Consider the following 11125-nt stretch of genomic DNA (forward strand, 5'->3'; position numbering starts at 1 on the left):
CTTCTCTTATTTGGTTAATGTGTATTGACTATGTTGCAAAACAAATTGCCCCTCGGGGACAATAAAGGCTATAAAATCAAATCAAATCAAATCTCTAGGTAAGTCTGCTGTGCAGTTTGCTAATTTTGTGTTAGCTGTGGTAAGTTTGCAATACTTTAGGCTAATTCCAGTTGTAGTGTGAATGACCAGTTATTGTTAAATGCATAAAATCTCTGGTCTTGAACTTAATGATGATTGTTACGTAACGTGGGCTAACATTAACTTACACAGATGACAAGAATGAACCTGCCTGAATCACAAGTATTGAGTTAAATTAAGATTGTCTACTTTATATTTCAGCTGCTGGTTGAAACCAGGTACAGTCCTTCTCCTTCTTGTCTTCTACAGATGATGCTGGATACTGCAGTGGATATTCTGTCAACTCATGGGAGGCAATGTCGCTACCACCTCCTGCTGGTGTAGCTAGTAAACTGCTCGCACGCTTACAGATCTCTGTGGTACACTTTGGATAAAATTCCACAAATGCGTAAAAAGGAAGTTACAAATGTAACGTGACGTGCAAATTGACAGGAAATGATCCACAAATGTGCCAAAACTGTTTTGTGTGTAAAAATAGATTTATTTATTACAAAGTGTTATTTACACAAATGCGTTAATAACACTTTGTATGCGAAATTAAAATAGTGTACAGAGTAAATTGTACATATTTGCAAATGACATTGTATTTTTGTGGATATGATTTTACACAACACATATGTAAAAATACATGTTTTGGGTAGTGAGATATTTGTGTGTATTTTTTTTTACGGATCTCCGCAGTACACATTGGACGAAATTCCAGTAAAAAAGGAAGTTACAAATGTAACATGACTCACAAATTCACACAAAGCAATGCCAGTAGTGACAAGGACACAAGATACAAGGTACAAGGTTGTTTATTTGTCATTATACAGCACAAGGCTGCATAACAAAACGAAATTTGTTGTCTATCTCATATAATTAAGGGTATATTAAAATATGTCACATATAATAAAAAATAAAAGGAACACTAAAATAAAATATCCTAGAATAATCTCATTAAATACTCGTTTCTTTACATAGTTGAATGTGCTGACAACAAAATCACACAAAAATTATCAATGGAAATCAAATTTATCAACCCATGGAGGTCTGGATTTGGAGTCACACTCAAAATCAAAGTGGAAAACCAAACTACAGGCCGATCCAACTTTGATGTAATGTCCTTAAAACAAGTCACAATGAGGCTCAGTAGTGTGTGTGGTGGTGCATGAGGTGGCGGATGGTCTCCTGAGGGATCTCCTCCTAGACCTGGACTAAAGCATCCGCCAACTCCTGGACAGTCTGTGGTGCAACGTGGCGTTAGTGGATGGAGCGAGACATGATGTCCCAGATGTGCTCCATTGGATTCAGGTCTTGGGAACGGGCGGGCCGGTCCATAGCATCAATGCCTTCCTCTTGCAGGAACTGCTGACACACTCCAGCCACATGAGGTCTAGCATCATCTTGCATTAGGAGGAACCCAGGGCCAACAGCACCAGCTTATGGTCTCACAAGGGGTCTGAGGATCTCATCTCGGTACCTAATGGCAGTCAGGCTAGCTCTGGCGAGCACACGGAGGGCTGTGCGGCCCCCCAAAGAAATGCCACCCCACACCATTACCGACCCACCGCCAAACCAGTCATGCTGGAGGATGTTGCAGGCAGCAGAACGTTCTCCACGGCGTCTCCAGACTCTGTCACGTCTGTCACATGTGCTCAGTGTGAACCTGCTTTCATCTGTGAAGAGCACAGGGCGCCAGTGGCGAATTTGCCAGTCTTGGTGTTCTCTGGCAAATGCCAAACGTCCTGCACGGTGTTGGGCTGAAAGCACAACCCCCACCTGTGGACGTCGGGCCCTCATACCACCCTAATGGAGTCTGTTTCTGAACGTTTGAGCAGACACATGCACATTTGTGGCCTGCTGGAGGTCATTTTGCAGGGCTCTGGCAGTGCTCCTCCTGCTCCTCCTTGCACAAAGGCGGAGGTACTGGTCCTGCTGCTGGGTTGTTGCCCTCCTACGGCCTCCTCCACGTCTCCTGATGTACTGGCCTGTCTCCTGGTAGCGCCTCCATGCTCTGGACACTACGCTGACAGACACAGCAAACCTTCTTGCCACAGCTCGCATTGATGTGCCATCCTGGATGAGCTGCACTACCTGAACCACTTGTGTGGGTTGTAGACAGTTTTGAGCAGTGTATATAGCCTACTCTTAGTATGAAGGCTAATATAATATAAATATTATGTCAAATGATGGCAGACCTGAATAGCTCTGACTGTCCTGAAAAAAACAACATATAGCATGTATGGCTTCACACAAATCTACTGTGCAGATACTGTAGGATGATACTGGCAAAAATGGTTTTTTTTCTCCCAATAAATTAATAAAGCAACTCATTTCAAATGGTTATCATGTTTTAAATTACTTATATGCACCCTGCAAATAAACTGGTACCAAAGAGATTACGGCTTAGCCCACGGACCATATGATTCGCTAGCCCTATGTAGGAGTCCATCTGAGTTTCTCTCAGATAGGTGCTGGCGAGGCCGGGAGCATCAGAACTGGACCACAGACCAATAGAAGAAGGTGGCCTGCTCTGATGAATCACATTTTCTTTTACATCACGTGGATGGTTGTGCTGTGCGTCGCTTACCATGACAACAGGATGCACTATGGAAAGAAGGCAAGCCGGTGGAGGTTACAACCAATGTACAATGGACTGCAACCTTAGCATTGTTGCGGTAAGGAACACGAGTTCAAAATAGCTACCGCTACTAATATTGTTAAATTTAAATCATGTACAGAATGTTACACACGTGGGAAATGTTAGCATATTTGTCGTTTTAAAGGTATGATACGCAGAGATGGGGACTCTGAGTGTGAGTCGCACACACACTGACTTCAGACTCAACTTGAGACTCGTCCTCAAAAGACTTGAGACTTGACTCGAACTGCGGGACTCGTGAACAATGTTTATTTTTAGGAAACGTCTGATGAGCTTGCTGTTATTCCCCTCATTGCGTTACCAATAACCTGCCTACGTAACACGTAGTATCAGCTGCACGCGGCCACATCTAGCCCAGTTAAAAATGCATAAATACAGTAAATTGTTTTGTGTGTTACATAAATAAATAAATTAGATGTGTTTAAGAGAGTAAAAGGTTAAAAATATATTTCTCTTAGTGTGGTAAAAAGTCAAGTTCATGGGTAAAAATGTTTTAAAATATTAACTGTTAAAATGCATTTCATATGTATTTTATTTCATATATGTTGTTAAAGGGCTGTTTAATTTGATTGTGGTGTTTTGCTAGAGAAGTGTATCTAGTTACACGGGCTGTGGCTTGTGAATTGGCTAACATACGTGGGAGGAGGAGGAGGAGAAGGGACGTAAAAAAGAGAGGTGGGAGAATGAAAAGGGAGTGATCCGAGTGTTAACGAGCTAATGAGGTAGTTTTGGGTGAACTTTTGCCGTTTTGGAGAGGAGTTGCGTTAGGTGTGCCTTGGATTGTCGGCCAGATAATCGAGCGGGCCGCAAGAAGACGTTTTCGTGAGTTAGAAGACGTCTGTCCGACGTTTGCTGTGCTGTAACCAGTGAGACTGCTCGTTAACAGTGGGAGTGTCACTAGCCGTGTGGACAGACTGTGAGCCGCGCTAGCTAACCCAGCTATACAAAAGCTTCGTCTGGACTGTTTCCGACCTGGAGACGAGGCTTAACTACCAAGCTCCGTGAGTGTGCCCACGTGCGTCGTCCTGCTCAATTCATTGGCCAGCCGACTGGTTGCTTCTTCTGAAAGACACCATTATTCTCAACGAATAGGAACTGTCCTATTTAAGTTGCTTCTTGCTCCAGTGTGTGTGAAGTTTTGGTTTCAACGAACAAAAGCATCGAATCAGGCCTGCAACGATTTTCATTTGGGTTTATTATTTTGCGGCTTAGCATAGAGTGCTTAATAGTGGGTGTAAAGTGTTATGACCACTGATGTTTAATTAAGTTGGTCTGATAATAACAACGTTAGGAAAAGTGCAGTTTACTGTGTTGGAAAGAGAATTGTCATATTAAGCTGACACCTGTTGGAACTAAACAACATGTTTAGTTCATCATTGGCCATCTAACGTTAGCTTGCTTCTTGCTTTAGTTACGACCTATGGGAGGTTTACTCCGACTGTCGTTCGTTATGAAAAGATGAATGAGCGTTTGTTTGTTTGCCAAACTTGTGGTAGTCGATTAACGTAATTATTTACGTCCTGCCAGCTGCCATCACTTTAATTATTACCGTTGGCTGGAAAGAGGTTACAGGTTTATTGTTGATCATGTAACGTTACAGTTTTATTTAGTTAACTTTACACTGGGTTTGACAATCAACAGCGTTTGTTGACTTACAGTAGTTCAAGCTGTCGTTAACTGCATTGCACAGGTTGTGCTCTGTGAGTTAAAAACAGGTTACAGCTTTATTGCCGACCATGGAATTTCAGTTTAATTTAGTTAACTTTACACTGGGTTTGAGAGTCAACAGGGTTTGTTGAGTTACAGTAGTTTATAAGCTTTAATTAACTGTAGACGCATTGTACATTAGGCTGCATGGTTGTGCTCTGTAAGTTAAAAACAGACAGATTTATTGTTGATTATGCAACGTCACAGTTTTATTTAGTTAACTTTACACTGGTTTGAGAGTCTGGGGGATGTGTTGACTTACAGTAGTTTATAAGCTTTCATTAATTGTAGACGCATTGTACATTAAGCTACATGGTTGTGCTCTGTAAGTTAAAAACAGGTTACAGGTTTGTTGTTGATTATACAACGTCACAGTTTTATTTAGTTAACGTTACACTGGGTTTAAGAGTCTGGGGAGTGAGTTGACTTCCAGTAGTTAATAAGCTGTCATTAATTGCATTGCACATTACATGGTTGGGTTCTGTAAGTGAAAAACAGGTTACAGTTACAGAAGTCGTTATAGCCATGCAGTTTTATAAGCAGCCTGGATTGAACGCAGCAGGTGATACAACATTTGTAATAACCACAAGAGACTTGAGACTTGACTTGGACTCTTAAATTTACATTTACTCATTTGGCAGATGCTTTTATCCAAAGCAACTAACATTTGAGAAACAACATACTAGCAACAAATCAATGGCAAAATCACTGTGTCTACAGAACGTTTTTATTATTATTATTTTATCATTTCTGCATGTGTTCCCTGTTTTTATTTTGTATTTTTTGCATGTGTTTCCTATCCTGACAGCTGAGCCGACCTAAGAGTGGAGCCTGCCCAGGAAGCGACTACACAGTGGAGGACTGTAGGCAGGTTTTGGTTTTGGCGGCAAAAGAGAGACCTACACAATATTAAGTAGGTGGTCTTAATGGCAGAGGCTACTATGCAAGGTGCCAACTGCTAGCAGAAACCTTATTCATTCACATATGCTCACAGAACAGCAATTTGTTGTTCAGTATCTTGCTTAAGGACACTTTGACAAGCCAGCTGTCTGGAGGATCAAACCACCAACCTTCTGATTAGTGGAGAACACAGCTCACAAATCTGCCATTACAATCTGTGCTGCATACAACACTCTATCCTGTCCTTAGACCCTAGAATCTACAGGACATGTGGACAGATAATAAACCTGTAAAACAGGAGAAATGATGAAGCAGATTAAACTATGTTAAACCAAAAATGTGACCATACATTTTGTGTGGGTCGTAAATCCAATTAGGAAAAACTTCCCAAGAACCTCTTAAAAAACACAAAACCTCAGGAAGAGCAACAGAGGAGGGACAAAGAGACATGCTAGAGATGTCATGTGTATGGATTAGACATATGAGCAAATATATGTTGAGTGTTATGAATCCAGAAGAATGTCAAGCAGCTTCCAGGTGCCACTAAACAGCCACACAACCTACTCTCCACAATGGAGAGTTGGAAAGAGGACAGACAGAAACACAGAAACGTCAAATTAGCACATCATTCACAAAGAGGGAGAAGAGACAAGGACACCATTCATACAAGGGGAGAAAAAGAGACAAGAGGTGAGGCTGGGTCTCCTGGAGGACAACATCCAGATCCCAAACGTGCTAAGTTTGTCCTGGACGGTGCTATGGGAAAAGGTGCTATAAGTCAGGGGGTCTCAATAAATCGTGTTGCCTCCTAAATGTTGTAACATATGTAATGTATATGTGAACCTTGAGGTCAGTGCAGTAAAGCTTTTACAAGATTTAGTAGGGGTGTTACTCTGTAAGGTGTAGCCTATGTATTTCTTATTTAACAGAGTTAAAATGAAAATCACAAAACAATAACTGTGGAGGGACATAAAAGACCATTTGTGTAATAAAACATTAAGGTTGCAGGTTGTACTACTAATCATGTCCTTGATTAATCCAACACAAAAAATAATACATTTAAACAAGTGGATATTGATGACAATTTAACATTCAAACACTGTAATTTGAATTGACCCTGAGATAATTCACATTACATTTTTGTACTGCTTTTTATTGCTTACAACATTAGAAGGAAGCAGACTGAAACAATAACTTGTTGGTTTCTGGCCAGTGAACAGCTGATTTATTTTAATCTTATCTTCAGTGAAGAAATCAGAAAACATTGCGAAACTGGATTTCCATAGAAAAATATACTGCAGGAGGAACATTTCAGCAAAACTGCATTGTGTGAGAGAAATTATGCATTAGATAAGGTTTAGTGGTTTATTGCCTCCTCCTGAACGACAAAGAGATCAGAGGTCTGCTGTATGCAAATGACTTAGTGTTGCTCTCACCTACCAAAGAAGGTTTGCAACAGAGATTCTGTCAGACCTGGGCCCTGACAGTAAACACAGCAAAGACTAAGATAATGATCTTTCAGAAACAATACAGAAATCAGGTTACACAATTTCTATTTAGACACCACTAAATTACAACAAACAAAAAACTACACTTACCTTGGCCTCAACATTACATACACAGGGAATGTGGCTGTGAAAGATCTGAGGGACAAAGCAATAAAAAAGAAAAAGAAAAAGAAACATTAAAATATATATTTCAATCAAAATCTGGGTTAAAATTTTCCAATTTGTACTAGAACCAATAATACTATATGGCAAGCAGAAAGAAAAATATATAGATTACTGGAAAGAAACAACCAAAACACAAAGTAAATTACAATGTTATCTGACCCTAAAAAGAGAATTCACACTGGCAAATTACCTGAGTACAATAGAATGTCCTAAACTAAGAGAAATGTTGACAACATACAGACTGAGTGAACACAGCCTGGCCATAGAAAAAGGGTCGCCACAGACAGAGCTGGCTACCACAAGAGGGAAGACTCTGCTCCCAGTGTGACAGAGGACAGGTAGAGACAGAGCTGCACTTTCTAACCTCATGACCCAAATATAAAACACTAAAACAAAAACACTTTGCAAACATTTACCAAATATACCCCAAATTCGAATTCATATCAGACACACAGAAACTCCCCTATTTACTGGGAGAAATGCCCAAATGTGAAATAATTGCTGCAAAATATGTCTCCTCATGCCATGAAGTGAGGACAACCAGTGGAACCTCAGACTGATAAATAATTGTACAGATTTTCAAATTATTATTTTGATCGTTTGATATTTTATTAGTTGTTTTGTTTTTACATTTGATACTGATTTCTTTTTTTTAATCAATTAATTCTTTTAAAAAAAATGTATCTATTAATATACACACACACATTACTGTTTCATTTATTTATTTTATTTTAATTTTATAATATATTTTAATTTTTTAAAAACACACTGTTTTATTTATTTATTTATTTTTAATATATTTTTATTTTTTTAACACACACACACACACACACACACATATACAGTGGGTACGGAAAGTATTCAGACCCCTTTAAATTTTTCACTCTTTGTTTCATTGCAGCCATTTTCCAAAAATCAAAAAAGTTCATTTTATTTCTCAGTAATGTACACTCAGCACCCCATCTTGACAGAAAAAAAACAGAAATGTAGAAATTTTTGCAAATTTATTAAAAAAGAAAAACTGAAATATCACATGGTCATAAGTATTCAGACCCTTTGCTCAGTATTTAGTAGAAGCACCCTTTTGATCTAATACAGCCATGAGTCGTTTTGGGAAAGATGCAAAAAGTTTTTCACATCTGGATTTGGGTATCCTCTGCCATTCCTCCTTGCAGATCCTCTCCAGTTCTGTCAGGTTGGATGGTAAACGTTGGTGGACAGCCATTTTCAGGTCTCTCCAGAGATGCTCAATTGGGTTTAAGTCAGGGCTCTGGCTGGGCCATTCAAGAACAGCCACGGAGTTGTTGTGAAGCCACTCCTTCGTTATTTTAGCGGTGTGCTTAGGGTCATTGTCTTGATGGAAGGTAAACCTTCGGCCCAGTCTGAGGTCCAGAGCACTCTGGAAAAGGTTTTCGTCCAGGATATCCCTGTTCTTGGCCGCATTCATCTTTCCCTCGATTGCAACCAGTCGTCCTGTCCCTGCAGCTGAAAAAACCCCCACAGCATGATGCTGCCACCACCATGCTTCACTGTTGAGACTGTATTGGACAGGTGATGAGCAGTGCCTGGTTTTCTCCACACATACCGCTTAGAATTAAGGCCAAAAAGTTCTATCTTGGTCTCATCAGACCAGAGGATCTTATTTATCACCATCTTGGAGTCCTTCAGGTTTTTTTTAGCAAACTCCATGTGGGCTTTCATGTGTCTTGCACTGAGGAGAGGCTTCCGTCGGGCCACTCTGCCATAAAGCCCCGACTGGTGGATTGCTGCAGTGATGTTTCACTTACTACAACTTTCTCCCATCTCCCGACTGCATCTCTGGAGCTCAGCCACAGTGACCTTTGGGTTCTTCTTTACCTCTCTCACCAAGGCTCTTCTCCCCCGATAGCTCAGTTTCAGCTCTAGGAAGGGTTCTGGTCGTCCCAAACGTCTTCCATTTGAGGATTATGGAGGCCACTGTGCTCTTAGGAACCTTAAGTGCGGCAGTAACCTTAGCCAGATCTGTGCCTTGCCACAATTCTGTCTCTGAGCTCTTCAGGCAGTTCCTTTGACCTCATGATTCTCATTTGCTCTGACATGCACTGTGAGCTGTAAGGTCTTATATAGACAGGTGTGTGGTTTTCCTAATCAAGTCCAATCAGTATAATCAAACACAGCTGGACTCAAATGAAGGTGTAGAACCATCTCAAGGATGATCAGAAGAAATAGACAGCACCTGAGTTAAATATGAGTGTCACGGCAAAGGGTCTGAATACTTATGACCATGTGATATTTCAGTTTTTCTTTTTTAATAAATTTGCAAAAATTTCTACATTTCTGTTTTTTTTCTGTCAAGATGGGGTGCTGAGTGTACATTACTGAGAAATAAAATGAACTTTTTTGATTTTTGGAAAATGGCTGCAATGAAACAAAGAGTGAAAAATTTAAAGGGGTCTGAATACTTTCCATACCCATTGTATATATATTTTTTTAACACAAACACACATACGCTTTGATTACTTGTTTAATGAAATGTATTGGGTTGATTTTTCTTATGTAGTTTGTATGATGCTTTGGCAATATTGTTGTTAGACATTCATGCCAATAAAGCTAATTTGAATTTGAATTTAGTGCTACAATAGCCAAATTTCCCCCCCCTTCTGGATGGTCTGTTACGTGCTTTTGACATGTTTTTCCAGTTGAATGAGAACACATACAGAGGCAGGTGAATTGTCACCACTTCATGTAAATTAACACACTCAACACTTGAATAATTACAAATACTGCTACAATGATGGGTTACATTATATTAGAGAGTAAGCTCCATTTCTCAGATTTAAAAGAGATATGGCTATCAGCACTTTGATGTGTGATCAGGCAACTGCCCAACCTATTGCATGTACTCGTGAGGCCCTGTCTTCTTCTTCTGTGTATTTCAGATGATATCGTGATATGCATATTCCAAAATAACTATATTTCATCAAATTATCACAAACTCACTGACACATAGCAAACCTGGGTTGCAGGAGAACTGTTTGGCTTCTGGGGCTTTGGGCAAAGTATAGCTTCCATGTGTAGTCTGCTGCGTGCACTGTACTTCATGGGTAGTAAAGACAAGTAGTGGCGGCAACCAGGGACTCACTAGGCACAGTGAATTTTGCCCCAGGACAACAGATAACAGGGCTCCAAAGATGCCATTTGATCTACAGGATGCTCTAAATTCAGGATCATTGGTGAAACAGGGAAGTCTGAAACTAGCATCATACAACATATACCATATAACATAAAACAAACACAACAGTAGCGACAAACAAGAACAGCAGTCACAGAATGCCCAAAAGTGCAAACAGCTAAATAATAAATATTCATGCACTAAAAATATTTTAAATATAATTTTAATTTGATGATAACAAAATTATTACATTATTATTATCACATTTTATACATAAAGATTTATTTTATAGATTACATCCCAAGACAAAATATTATAAAATAATATAAAACATGGCCCTTCACTACATCCTACAGCACCTGGACTCCCCAGGAACCTATGCCAGGATGCTGTTTGTGGATTTCAGCTCTTTTACACCTTCATCCTGGCCCTGCTGCGGGACAAGCTCTCCCAGCTGAACGTGCCTGACTCCACCTGCAGGTGGATCACTGAATTCCTGACGGACAGGAAGCAGCATGTGAAGCTGGGAAAACATCTCTCTGATTACAGTCCAGAACCATCAGCATCGGTTCCCCCCAAGGCTGCATTCTTCCCCCCTTCTCTTCTCCCTGTACACCAACAGCTGCACCTCCAGTCACCAGTCTGTCAAGCTCCTGAAGTTTGCGGACGACACCACCCTTATTGGGCTCATCTCAGGTGGGGATGAGTTGCACATATTTGTTGTTGATTGTTGATTTTTGTTGTTGTATATTTTTATGTTGTCAGTTTATATATTTATATGTACACAATATTCTCTTCCGTTGCGTTACTTCTGCACGGCACAGACCCAGAATAATGCACATGTAAATATCTGCAACGTTCTTCCATTCCATATTTATATATACATTTATTTATGTTGACTGTATGTTTGTC

General features: G+C 40.0%; 1 long non-coding RNA gene across 1 annotated transcript; it reads left to right on the top strand.

Moving 5' to 3' along the window:
* Positions 1-3239: 3239 nt before the first annotated feature.
* Positions 3240-6404, top strand: LOC119891987. The gene is made up of 2 exons (XR_005442496.1): positions 3240-3783; positions 5298-6404. It is a non-coding gene; the product is annotated as an uncharacterized LOC119891987 (long non-coding RNA).
* The last annotated feature ends 4721 nt before the right edge of the window (positions 6405-11125 follow it).

Source organism: Micropterus salmoides, unplaced genomic scaffold (assembly GCF_014851395.1).
Source record: "Micropterus salmoides isolate LMB-PRFRI ecotype aquatic unplaced genomic scaffold, ASM1485139v1 Ms_hic_scaffold_7, whole genome shotgun sequence".
In the NCBI taxonomy this organism is placed as follows: Eukaryota; Metazoa; Chordata; class Actinopteri; order Centrarchiformes; family Centrarchidae; genus Micropterus; species Micropterus salmoides.